This window comes from Nicotiana tabacum, chromosome 7, assembly GCF_000715075.1.
Source record: "Nicotiana tabacum cultivar K326 chromosome 7, ASM71507v2, whole genome shotgun sequence".
NCBI classification, from domain to species: Eukaryota; Viridiplantae; Streptophyta; class Magnoliopsida; order Solanales; family Solanaceae; genus Nicotiana; species Nicotiana tabacum.
In genome coordinates, this window is record NC_134086.1 from 152,612,808 (window position 1) to 152,625,548 (window position 12,741).

The 12,741-nt window shown below is 37.4% G+C and overlaps 1 pseudogene; it reads left to right on the forward strand.

Annotated features, from left to right (window-relative positions):
* The first annotated feature begins 10,950 nt into the window (after window positions 1-10,950).
* Window positions 10,951-12,018, forward strand: LOC142162360 (uncharacterized; annotated as a pseudogene).
* Window positions 12,019-12,741: the final 723 nt, after the last annotated feature.

The following is a 12,741-nucleotide window of genomic DNA, read 5'->3' on the forward strand; positions in this document are numbered from 1 at the left end:
CAATATTATTGAATTATCATTGAATATTCCGGCTAGATTACGTGTTTTTGAGATATAAATCGGGAATTTGAGCCTAGAGATTTGAAAATAAGATTTGATGGTTTGGAGGCCGAATTGTTGTCGGATTTTGGAAAAATTTGTATGGTTGGACTCGTGGTTGGATGAGGTTTCAAATTCCCTAATTTTTGTCGGGTTCCGAGATGTGGGCCCCACGGGCGAATTTTGAGTGTAATTTCAGATTTTTAATGGAAAATGTAGAATTTCATATGGAATTAATTCCTATAATTTTTATTAACTAAATCGAATTATTATGGCTAGATTCGAGGCATTCGGAGGTCGATTCGAGAGACAAAGGCATCGCGAGCTAGAGGATTAGCCGGTTCGAGGTGAGTAATAATTGTAAATAATGTCCTGAGGGTTTGAAACCCCGGATTTGCACATTGTAGTGCTATATTGAGGTGAGACACGCGCTGGATGATGAACGCAGGGTCTTTTACTACCGGGGATTGTGACTTGGTCCATCCCGATTGATGATTTTACGCATATTTGATTAAAACGTATTTGTTATCATCATGATTTAGGCTGATTGCCATACTTGGGCTTCGTGCCAATTATTTGAATCCTTCGGGAATTTTTATCACTATTTCCTCACTATTTTGACGTATATTTAAACTCAGTCTTGTTTATAATTATTGTTTTACAAACTCAGCCGCTTTTGTGCAGATTTGAAAACTCAAATGATATTTCTAAATGGTATTTTGGGCTGAGAACTACTGTTTTACAAATGCCCGAAGGGCTTATGATGATTTCCGGACTGAGTGAGTCCGATGGCCATATGTGAGGATATGCCGAGTGATATGAGGCCGAGGTTCTGAGATACTATTTATGCCACGCGGTGGCTTGAGTGATGTGAGGCCGAGTGATATGAGGCCGAGGGCCTGAGATACTTTATATGCCACGCGGTGGCTTGAGTGATGTGAGGATATGCTGAGTGATGATGCCACGAGGTGGCTTGATATAGCGCTTGGGCCGTAAGGGGCCCCTCCGGAGTCTGCACACCCACAGTGAGCGTGGGTACCCATTGTTCTGTGTGATTGATACTATGCTCGAAGGGCTGATATGAGTGATTGTGAGGTAGCCCGAAGGGCTGATACTATTCTGAGAGTGAGCCTGAGGGGCTGTTACTATTCTGATATTGAGCCTGATAGGCTGTTACTGTTCTGATATTGAGCCCGAGGGGCTGGTTCTGTTGATATTATGCCCGAGGGGTGGTTTGTTGTACATGTTTTGCCCGAGGGGCTGTTTACATTTCTATCATTTTTGTTACTCACTTGTAAACTACTTGCTTTACTTGTTGGAAAAAAGGGATTTTCACTTGATTTCTCACTGCTTTACTGTTTAAAGTGATTTTACTGCTTTAGTATGGAATACCTTGTGTTTTGAGTGATTTCTTTCCTTCAGTCTTTATTATTATTGTTACTCACTGAGTCGGAGTACTCACATTACTCCCTGCACCTTGTGTGCAGATTCAGGTATGTTTTGGCTGATCGGAGGCAGAGTCATCAGGGTTTAGCAAGGTAGCTGCTGGCGTTCGCAACACTGCTTTTCTCTCTCCTCATTTCATTAGTCTGTATTTGTACACTCCATGCTTTCAGTTGTATTTATATCTTGTAGACATGTGATTTTTTACCCTCCCCAAGAGTTTTCACATTTTAGCGTAAAATATTTAATTTAGGCCTAATATAGATATCTCAACTCATTTTTACTCTTTTACTTTATTTTATTACAAGAAAATGAAAATTACAAAAAAAAATATTTTCGTTAATGTTTTGTAGTCATTTTTAATCTTGAAAAATACCAAAAAATAGTTTTGTTTTAATAGTCAGTCTTATTTTAATGGTTATTTTACTTACGTACGATTAATTAATAATTGAGATCGTATTTTTAGTCTTTTTCGCGGGGAAAGAATATAACTTGGGCTCGAGCAACCCATTTTTAGGCCTAATTTTGGACCTAGCCCATAATTTCCAAGCCCATAATTCCTAGGCCTATACCCCTTAGCCTAAAAACCCTACCAAAAAACCTAGACCTATATACACACAACCATCAGCCGTGAATAAGGGAGATTGGGGGAAGCTATCAGCGAAAATATGAAAGAAATACACAAAAACCCTAGACAATAGGGACCTTTCTTCTGGAACCAATATACAACACAAAAGCTGCGCAGCTTTCATGAACGACCCCCGTCCCCGACTTCATCTTCTCCAAACAACCCCCTGAACTTATTCTTCACTCCACGAAGCAGAAGCGGCAACCTCTCAAATCCACCCTCTTCACTCATACCCCTCACCAGCCTCGCCAGTCGCTACCAAACTCGCCGGAAAATCTGGCAACACCCAACGCTGAAAAAGCTGAAAAGCCGCAACCATCAAAAAAGGACCTCCATTTTCTTCTACACAAACAAAAGAACCCTAGCGACCCAGACCAAGGCTTCAGCCATTTGAACACAAGGTAGCTGCTTCATCTTCCTCACAACAACTCTTGCCATTTCCATGGTCGTTGCTGCCATCGAAGGTGATGACTGGCGATGGCCATGACTACTTCACCACCATTATTTTCGTTTCCTTCACCTCTAACCTGTAGATCTGGACGAAAATGTCCAAGTTTCGACGATTCTCAGTCCCTCGAGACACTACTCGGTTTGTTCATTGTTGTTGACGTTCGTTGTCGATCTGTTTTGTTCTATTCTCCCTTAAGACGTTGCTCGTCGTAGCAGTAGCATCGTTGTTGGTGACTCTATTTGCTGGCCAGATTTCCTTTTGTTTTATTTGCCGGAAAACATGTTCTGTTGGACTCCATTAATCTCAGTGAAAATACCCTCCAAACTTCAGCTTTGAATCACCCCGAAGTGGCACAAAACCAGTCAAAACAACCCTTTGTTGCGTAACACGACGACATCTTGCGTCGAGCTTTTCCAGTCGGGGTTCTGTCGGTCTTGCTCGTATTTTTCAGTATTTGTCGTCGGGTTCTATTTGCTAGTTGAACGACTTTGTTGGTGTATCAAGCTTCATTGGTGTATCAAGCTTTGTTTCGAAGGTCCTTTATAAATACATAGAAGAGTTTTCGTTGAGGTTCTTTCTTTTCTAATCTCATTTTATGGTTGATTTGCTCGAAATTGTTATTTAAACTGTTTGAGTATTTGAATGCCTTTAAATTGGTTGATTCTATGTTTATTAGTTACTCTATTCTGTCAAGTAATTTTATTGAGGCAACTTGTTAAATTGTTCTTTAAATTACATGGGCTAATAGTAAGCTTGATCTTAAAGGCTAATTGGTCAGACAAAAATGGATCACATAGGAACGGATTTAGATTTGGATCGTTGAATGTTTTGAAATACATAATTTGGTCTTTGATCTAGTATTGAAAGATCTTAACCTTTTAATGAATATCTGGCTTTAGTTGTTTGACTGCAAGTCTTGGGCCATGCTAACCTAATTATTCTATTAATTAACTTACTCCATTTTCCATAACCCTTCCATAAATCATGTCCTTATAATAATATTAAAATTAGTCTAGATTAATAGCTCATGGGCATCGTAGCTTGCTTTAGGCGCGCTCTTTTAAAAAATTACCTTTCTAAACTCGGGTGTGCTTTTATGTGACCCAAATCCAAATCTCAACAACGTTAGATAAAATATGTCGGGGACTGCAGGTGCATTTATGTGACATGGTTCAAGACATGTTTTAAATAACATTGAAGTCTTCCTAATATTAAATAAAAGCGGTTATAAAGTTAAAGTTATACCATGGGCTAAAACATGTATTAAAAATCAGATAATAGGCCAATTATAACAGTTGAGCGACCGTGCTAGAACCATGGAATCCGGGAATGCCTAACACCTTCTCCCGGGTTAACAGAATTCCTTATCCGGATTTTTGGTTCGCGAACTGTAATATAGAGTCAATCTTTTTCTCGATTCGGGATTTGAACCAGTGACTTGGGACACCATTAATTATCCCAAGTGGCTACTCTGAATTTAATAAATAAATAATCTCGTTTCGATTGTCACTTTAAGTTGGAAAAAACTCCCCTTATATACTCCCTTTACGGGGTGTAGGAAAAAAGGAGGTGTGACAAACCCTAGTAGATGCTTGTGACTTGTGACACCTCGGTTAGGGCTGTGTCGGGTTGTGCTTCCATTAATTATATCATTAAATCATATTTAAACCGTTTATTAATGTTTAACTATTTTTGAAAAGGCGATATGGGTTTGTTGGCTGGCCATGTCTTCACGAGAGGCGCCATCACGACCGGAGCGGGGTTTGGGTCGTGACAAGTTGGTATCAGAGCCTAGGTTACATAGGTCTCACGAGTCATGAGCAGGTTTAGTAGAGTCTCGCGGATCGGTACAAAGACGTCTGTATTTATCCTTGAGAGGCTGCAGAACCTTTAGGAAAACTTCACATTCTTGAATTCTTATCGTGCGTCCTTGGATTCAGCTTGAAATATAACTCTTTGAATTCCATCCACGCGTTCGTATGCACACATGAGAGCTCAGTATCAGATGTGCCTTGATGGTTTGTGATTTCCCGATCGAGGGGCGATGTGTGATCTCTGTAAGTAGATGTTGGGCCAGTCTGAAGTACTTGAGGCCGGATATTTGCCTATGGCTTGAGCACCGAGGTGCTGATTGTGTGAGCAAGTGTTTTCTGGGCAGATTCCAAGTTCATAGGAACAAGAATCATATGATGGAGTTAGAGCCTTTTTAGTGAAAAGAAAAGCTGCTGCAATTTTCTGGGCAGTTTCTGCATTTTTCGCACGTGTGAACAGTGACCGCACCTGCATGAACAGTACCCATGTACAGTACACGTGAACAGTACGTGTGAACAGTAAAAACGTATGAACAGTACCCCCAAAATTCTGGACAGTTTTAAGTCCAGCAGTCCGAGTTTTCTCATTTTATTTGACTTCCAAGCTCGGGTTTTGGGTGATTTTGAGCGAAAAATCATGGGAATTCTTGTGGTAAGTCCCTTATGATCATTGTTAGTAAATATTATTGAATTATCATTGAATATTCCGGCTAGATTACGTGTTTTTGAGGTGTAAATCGGGAATTTTGGCCTAGAGATTTGAAAATAAGATTTGATGGTTTGGAGGCCGAATTGTTGTCGGATTTTGGAAACATTTGTATGGTTGAACTCGTGGTTGGATGAGGTTTCATATTCTGTAGTTTTTGTCGGGTTCTGAGATGTGGGCCCCACGAGCGAATTTTGAGTGCAATTTTGGATTTTTAATGGAATTAATTCCTATAATTTTTATTAACTAAATCGAATTATTGTGGCTAGATTCGAGGCATTCAGAGGTCGATTTGAGAGACAAAGGCATCGCGAGCTAGAGGATTAGCCGATTCGAGGTGAGTAATGATTGTAAACGATGTCCTGAGGGTTTGAAACCCCAGATTTGCACATCGTAGTGCTATATTGAGGTGAGACACATGCTGGATGATGAGCGCGGGGTCTTTTACTACCGGGGATTGTGACTTGGTCCATCCCGATTAATGATTTTACACATATTTGATTGAAACTTATTTGTTATCATCATGATTTGGGTTGATTGCCATACTTGAGCTTCGTGCCAATTATTTGAATCCTTCGGGAATTTTTATCACTATTTCCTCACTGTTTTGACTTATATTTAAACTCAGTCCTGTTTATAATTATTGTTTTACAAACTCAGCCACTTTTATGCGAATTTGAAAACTCAAATGATATTTCTAAATGGTATTTTGGGCTGAGAACTACTGTTTTAAAAAATGCCTGAGGGGCTTATGATGATTTCCGGACTGAGTAAGGTCGAGGGCCATATGTGAGGATATGCCGAGTGATATAAGGCCGAGGGCATGAGATTCTTTATATGCCACGCGGTGGCTTGAGTGATGTGAGGATATGCTGAGTGATGATACCACAAGGTGGCTTGATATAGCGCTTGGGCTGTAAGGGGCCACTCCGGAGTCTGCACACCCATAATGAGTGCGGGTACCCATTGTTCTGAGTGATTTATACTATGCCCGTGGGACTAATATGAGTGATTGTGAGGTAGCCCAAGGGGCTGATACTATTCTGATATGAGCCCGATGGGCTATTACTATTCTGATATTGAGCCCGAGGGGCTGTTACTGTTCTGATATTGAACCCGAGGGGCTAGCACTGTTCTGATATTGAGCCCGAGGGGCTGGTACTGTTCTGATATTGAGCCCGAGGGGCTGGTTCTGTTGATATTATGCCTGAGGGGCGGTTTGTTGTACATGTTTTGCCCAATGAGCTGTTTACATTTCTAACATTTTTGTTACTCACTTGTAAACTACTTGCTTCACTTGTTGGAAAAAAGGGATTTTCACTTGATTTCTCACTGCTTCACTGTTTAACGTGATTTTACTGCTTCAGTATGGAATACTTTGTGTTTTTGTGTGATTTCTTGCCTTCAGTCTTTATTTATTATTATTACTCACTGAGTCGGAGTACTCACATTACTCCCTGCACCTTATGTGCATATTCAGGTATGTTTTGGCTTATCGGAGGTAGAGTCATAAGGGTTTAGCAAGGTAGCTGCCGGCGTTCGCAGCACTACTTTTCTCTCTCCTCATTTCATTAGTCTGTATTTGTACACTCCAGGCTTTCAGTTGTATTTATACCCTAGTAGATGCTCATGACTTATGACACCTCGGTTAGAGCTATGTCGGATTGTGCTTCCGTTAATTATATCATTAAATCATATTTAAACTGTTTATTAATGTTTAACTATTTTTGAAAAGGCGATATGGGTTTGTTGGCTGGCCTTGTCTTCACGAGAGGCGCCATCACGACCGGAGCGGGGTTTGGGTCGTGACACGGTCCGAGTTGGGAAAAAATGAAACCAGTCGGTTTCCCAACCGAGCTGGTTACGGGTTAATCTTAATCGGGCTTAACGGGTCAGGATCCATCCGGGTAAAAATGAACCGTAAAGGTTACGGGTCCAAGGGGCCGGGCCGGGTTAGATTTTTTTTTGTATTTTGTATAACTGTTGTAATTTATATTAATATATAGTAAAAATATAAAGAATACAATGAAGATGGAAAAAAATTGCACTTATAATTTGCAAGTGCTTTTTTTATTTCAAACTTACAAATTGAAGTTTGCATTTTATTTAACAACAAGTAACTTAACGAAAAAAGGGTAAAAATAAATTTTCATTGCATAATAATACTTCAAATTAATCTAACAAACTAAAGCATTAAGAATAAATATGTATAATAATTTTAAAATAACACAAATTGTCTCAAATCAACTTAAATACAAATTTCTGGAGGACGCTCAAGACAACTCTTCATATGCCTCCTTAAACCGCCTGTGCCCACCCACTTTAAACGAAGATTTCAACTAGACCACAGTTCTTACACTTTACTTTGTGAACTTCTTCATTTTCTTTTACCACCTCAAAGTGTTCCCAAACATATGAGCGCATTCTAGAAGTACTAGGCATGATTTAACTTGAATTGAGAATTATATGAGTTTGAGAAATGAGAGATGAGTGAAGAAATGAAGAGGAGGAGGTGTATTTATAGTTTTTCAAAGGGTTAAATTAGTAATTATAAAAAGTATTATTTTATAAAAACAAATGCCCAAAAAGGGCTATTTGTGCAATAATAACATTGGGCAACGGCTATAAGGCAGCTGACCTTTGCCAACGTTCTTCTACGTTAAAAAAATGTTTGAAATCCAGCCGTTAAACCAGTCCGGGCCGAATGAATGAAAGTGAACGGACCAACCCCTTAAACCCAGTAACCCGGCCCACTCGGCCCCCTAAGTATCGGATCAGGTCGGTCCGAGTTTTAACCGGTTTGGGCCGGTCTGATCCCGGGTCAACCCGGCCCGTTTGACACCTCTATTTCAACCTGTCATGTCCCGCATAGGTCTAAACCCTCCATGCCCTGTACATGCACCACCCCCATTGCCATCCCCACCTACAATGTGCCAATATTATTTTTATCAATTTTGAACATATATATTTTAAAAATATATATTTAACTTACCAACCACCTATTAGAATACATGTTTCACGAAAAAATGACTTCCATCATACTAAAATATCAATATGATTGGTAGAACTTTTTTTCTGAGTCAAAATTAGCTCCTTTAACTTAGTCCAGAACCATTAGTTAACCCTTGAAACTAATATGGACAAACCTCAATATGTTCTTATTAGCAAGGAACTAAGGTGAAGACTTGAACGTGATGGTTGTTTTTTTCTTATCCGGCCAATATTTACTGGTACTCAGCACCAGGGGCGGATGTAATGTGCTAGTTATGGGTTCAATTGAACCCATAATTTTTTATGTGGATTTAATATTTATGTACAAAAATTGATTAAATTACAATAATAGTAGATTTGAACCCATAATTTAAAACTATTATGGGTTCAATTTTAAAAATCTTAAAACTTGAACCTATAAATTCTGGATTCGCCTCTGCTCAGCACTAGCCTTTGCAAAATCGGTATCAAGGAAATAATTTGTCTACAAATACTTTCAAATATTATTTTCTATTGTCGAACCCTTATTTTAGTTGTTATATACGTATATAGGAAGAAAATTCCTGCATCTGATTTTTACAAGGTTTCTTAATTGAAAAGAATAATATCTTAAATAACGTAACAATAATAATAACTTTCTTAGTCCTAGTCAAATTGAGGTCGAATATATGAATAATTTCTTAAACAAAAATAGAAAAACCAATGTACCAAATTCACCCTTACATGCACATTGCATTTTGGAGAAAGAGGCAGTCCCTAGTTCTAATTAGTCTACATATATTCGTTAAAATATCACAGGCTAGCTAGTTTTTGGACTGGTCATTCAAAAATAGTGAGTATTTGCAAAGTAATTGAAAAATAGCCACTATTTTGCTGCAATAGGGACCGGTCCAGCATAATATAGTGGAGATCGTGCACCTGTGTATGAACTTCCAGCATAATATACTGGAACTCCAACACGCGGAAAGTTCCAGTATAATATACTGGAGATTGGAGCACCTGTGTATGAACTTCCAGCATGTTATACTGGACCGGTATATTATACTAGAACTCTAGTATATTATGTTGGAGTTCTAGTATACTTATGCTGGAACTCCATTATAATATACTGGACTTCTAGTATACTTATGCTGGAACTCCAGTATATTATGCTGGAGTATTTCAGATTTTGAATAGTGTTTTCATTCAGATTTATCTTTACATAAAAAGTGGCTAAATTGCGATTACTTTTGAAACTGTGACTATTTTTGAATGACCACTTGTAAATCTAGCTATTTTTGAATTTCTCCCCATATATTCTAGATCCACTCTTGACAGATATAACACTATAAATCTAGTAGATTTACAAGATGAATGATACCAATATATCTCCGAAATTTTTCATATTTTATATTTTGAATCACAATATAACAATGATAGAAAGAAACTATTTAGGGTAACATAAGAATGTTCTGCATCTAATTAATATTATTAGGTTGGATTATTTGATTTTTGCCTATCTTTAAATCATGCTAAATTAACGTAGATTTTATCTTTTTATTTTAATTTTTATAATGATAATCTAAATGTATGTCTTAACAACTTAAAATTGGTATTGGATTTAAACCATCTTGAACTTTTATTATGTTGTTTATTAGGGAAAAGGGTCAACTAAGGTTGAATTTTCTTTTGCTTGAGTTGACTTGCCCTTTTTTTTTTAAGTACTAGCAAAGGGTAAAAGTGTGGACTCAGTGAGGAAGTTCGAAACTTGCACCCCTGAGTACAAAGGTTGAATTTCTAACGAGCTCTTGACAACTCATTACTGCATGTTACGTTGTTTTGTTATTATTATTAACTGTTTATGTTGATACTTATAACTTATTAAATTAATAGGGTACGTAGAAAGCAATATGTTATCACTGTATAGGAGTTATTCGTAATTGCAAAAGAAGAAGAAAAAAGGATGTCTTGGTTCCTAAAATAAACTTTAGGGTATGGTAAAAAAGACCATTACTATTCTTAGTAGAGTACTTTACCCTCAAAATTGAGTTCAGTCAATATCTAACAATAAATATATGTGGTGGTTTATTTGTTAATATGTACAACAAGAAATGATATTAAATGAATATTCTTATTTCCCGCGCAGTTCAATTATTTCCAAACAATAACCTCATGAATTTTAAAAATAAAAGTAACTCTTAATTTTCTTACCTATGATTCTTCTTTTTGTTGAAAAAAAAATAGGAATGACAAATAAATTTGTTAGGGAAAATTTACAAAGTAGTCCAAGGAAGAGGAAAATTGACGGACTTAAAATTTGATATTCAAAATACACATAGATTATCATTTATATAAAAATAAATACTATTATAAGATTAGGAAACAAAACTTGCTTACGTCTCAAGGAAATATTCCCTCGTTCACAAAGCTTTTTGAACTAGGAGACAGATTATTAAAGAAAAGGAAAGTTAAAGCCATATATCAAAAAATAGATTTAATTAGAGAAGCACTAAACATTCCAAAAGGAAGAAATTAGTGGACGAATCACAAAATAGATATAAATAAAGGAAATAAGAAAAATTAGTACATTCTAAATAATAATATATGCTAACAAAAAAATGGGAAAAATGAAATAAACGTATGGAAAGTAAATAGGATCACGATCTTCTCCACATATTGTACCAATCAGCAGCTTCCAGGTAAAACCCTAAAAGAAATAAACAAATCGTGCATGAAAAATAAGCTATATATCCAACTCCAAATAGCTATAGCCTATAAGTATAGAGTACCTCAAAACTCAACCATCAATTCATAGCTAGCTACTGTATCTTAGTAGGGTTTCCGCCATTCTACTATTTCTTCCTTACTCATAATTTCTTCGCAGCAGTAGTACTGTTCATTAATGGAGTATTATCAGGCTAAGTGTTTTTCTCGCCCGATGGGTCATCGCTTTCATCCGACGGACAGGGAAGTGCTCAAGTATATCTAATAGGGTTTGTGAGAGACGAGCCACTTCACTCTCAGAATGAACTCATGCAGGTGGCGGATCTCTACGCCGACAAGGAGCCATGGCAGATTTTCGAAGCTTATGATCAGGTAAACAACAACAACAACACTCGTTACTTCATAACGCCGCAGAAGAAAGAGAAGCCAACGTGGAAAAGAGTTTCAAGAACTGTCGGGAAGGGCACTTGGAAGCCTCAAGGCAAAGGCCGAGAGGTGTTTGATGATAAAGGAAGACTCATGGGATACGTGAAAAGTTTGAAGTACATCCCCGCTAACAAATCGTCAAACAATGTGAATGGCGAGTGGTTGATGACAGAGTACTCTTTGTTTGATCGTTATCTGGCTGCTAGGGAGATTAAGAACAAAGGTTTCGTAATTTGTAAGATCAAGAAGAAGGGCAAACCTGGTGACAAGAAAAAAGGAAACAATATTGATGAGGTAGTTAATGATGAGAATATGAGAGATATTGAAGAATTTATCAACACCGTGTTGCAAGAAGATGTTCAAGTTGAAGACAATGGTATAAGGTCGAATGGTACTATCGCAAAGCTGGATGATCAAGAGAATAATATTATCCAATATGTAGAGGGAGATCAAGTTAGAGACCATGTACTTGGTTTGTTGGATTCCACAGAGGATATTGTTGATGTGAATGATCATGAGGAGTATGTTGAAGATTGCGTAGATGAGGGGGATGAAGTTCAAGTCCATTTACTTGAAGAATACATTGATTCCGTTCTGCAATCAGAAGATGTTCAAGCTGAAGACAACGGAATGATGTCGTCGAATGATATTATAGCAAAGGATGATGAAGAGAATATGGAATACCAAGTCGAAGACAATCAACATGCTACATTCTGGGCTTCCGCGGAAGATGTCGATCTGGATACAATCAATTTCTGTTAGTCATAGGATATATTTGCTAGATATATAATGTAGTTTAGTAATCCCAAGCTAGCTCTTAGATAAAGTCACAAACCTGTTCTACAATACTACTCCTATGATTTATCAATATATTTTGAATTTTTCTTATGTTTCTGTAATACTAGTTTTTAACTAGCTAGGGATATGTGGTCGACATATTAAAGATGGCCGTTGATAGTTTATGTAGTACTACTAAAACTTAATACTACTGAAAGTTCTGCCAAATTTTTTGTTATTCCTGTTTTGGCGTCGATTCCCTGTTTTCGCTGCCTAGTTAGAGTATTTAGTTTTCGAGATTATGTGCTAGCTCATTTAGGAAGTAATGCTAGTATTACTTAATTAAGTATGCCCCCTGACATTAAATTCTGAATTTTTCCCAAGTTTTTTTGAGTAGTGATGACTAATACTCCGACTAGTATAGAATAACAAATGGAGGATCAAGGGAGTTAGCAGAAAGAGTGTTTGTTCAGAGAGGAGCTGTAGTGTTTCAGAAAGTTTTGCAGTGGTGATCAAATCATCTAAATATCCGATCCACAAAGAGATTTCAGGGAGTCAATGACAGTGGAGAAATAATATGAGGGCATCAAAGGATTTGGAAGAACTTCTCGCTTTCCATTTTTCCTTTGAATTCAGATGAGTATCATATGATCTCGTCATCAGGGTGTTCAAGCAAATCTGGTTTGACATCACTGACATTATCTTAAGCTAAAGCAAATTAAATAGTATGAATCTATTATTTTCTTTTCTCATAGTCATGATATGT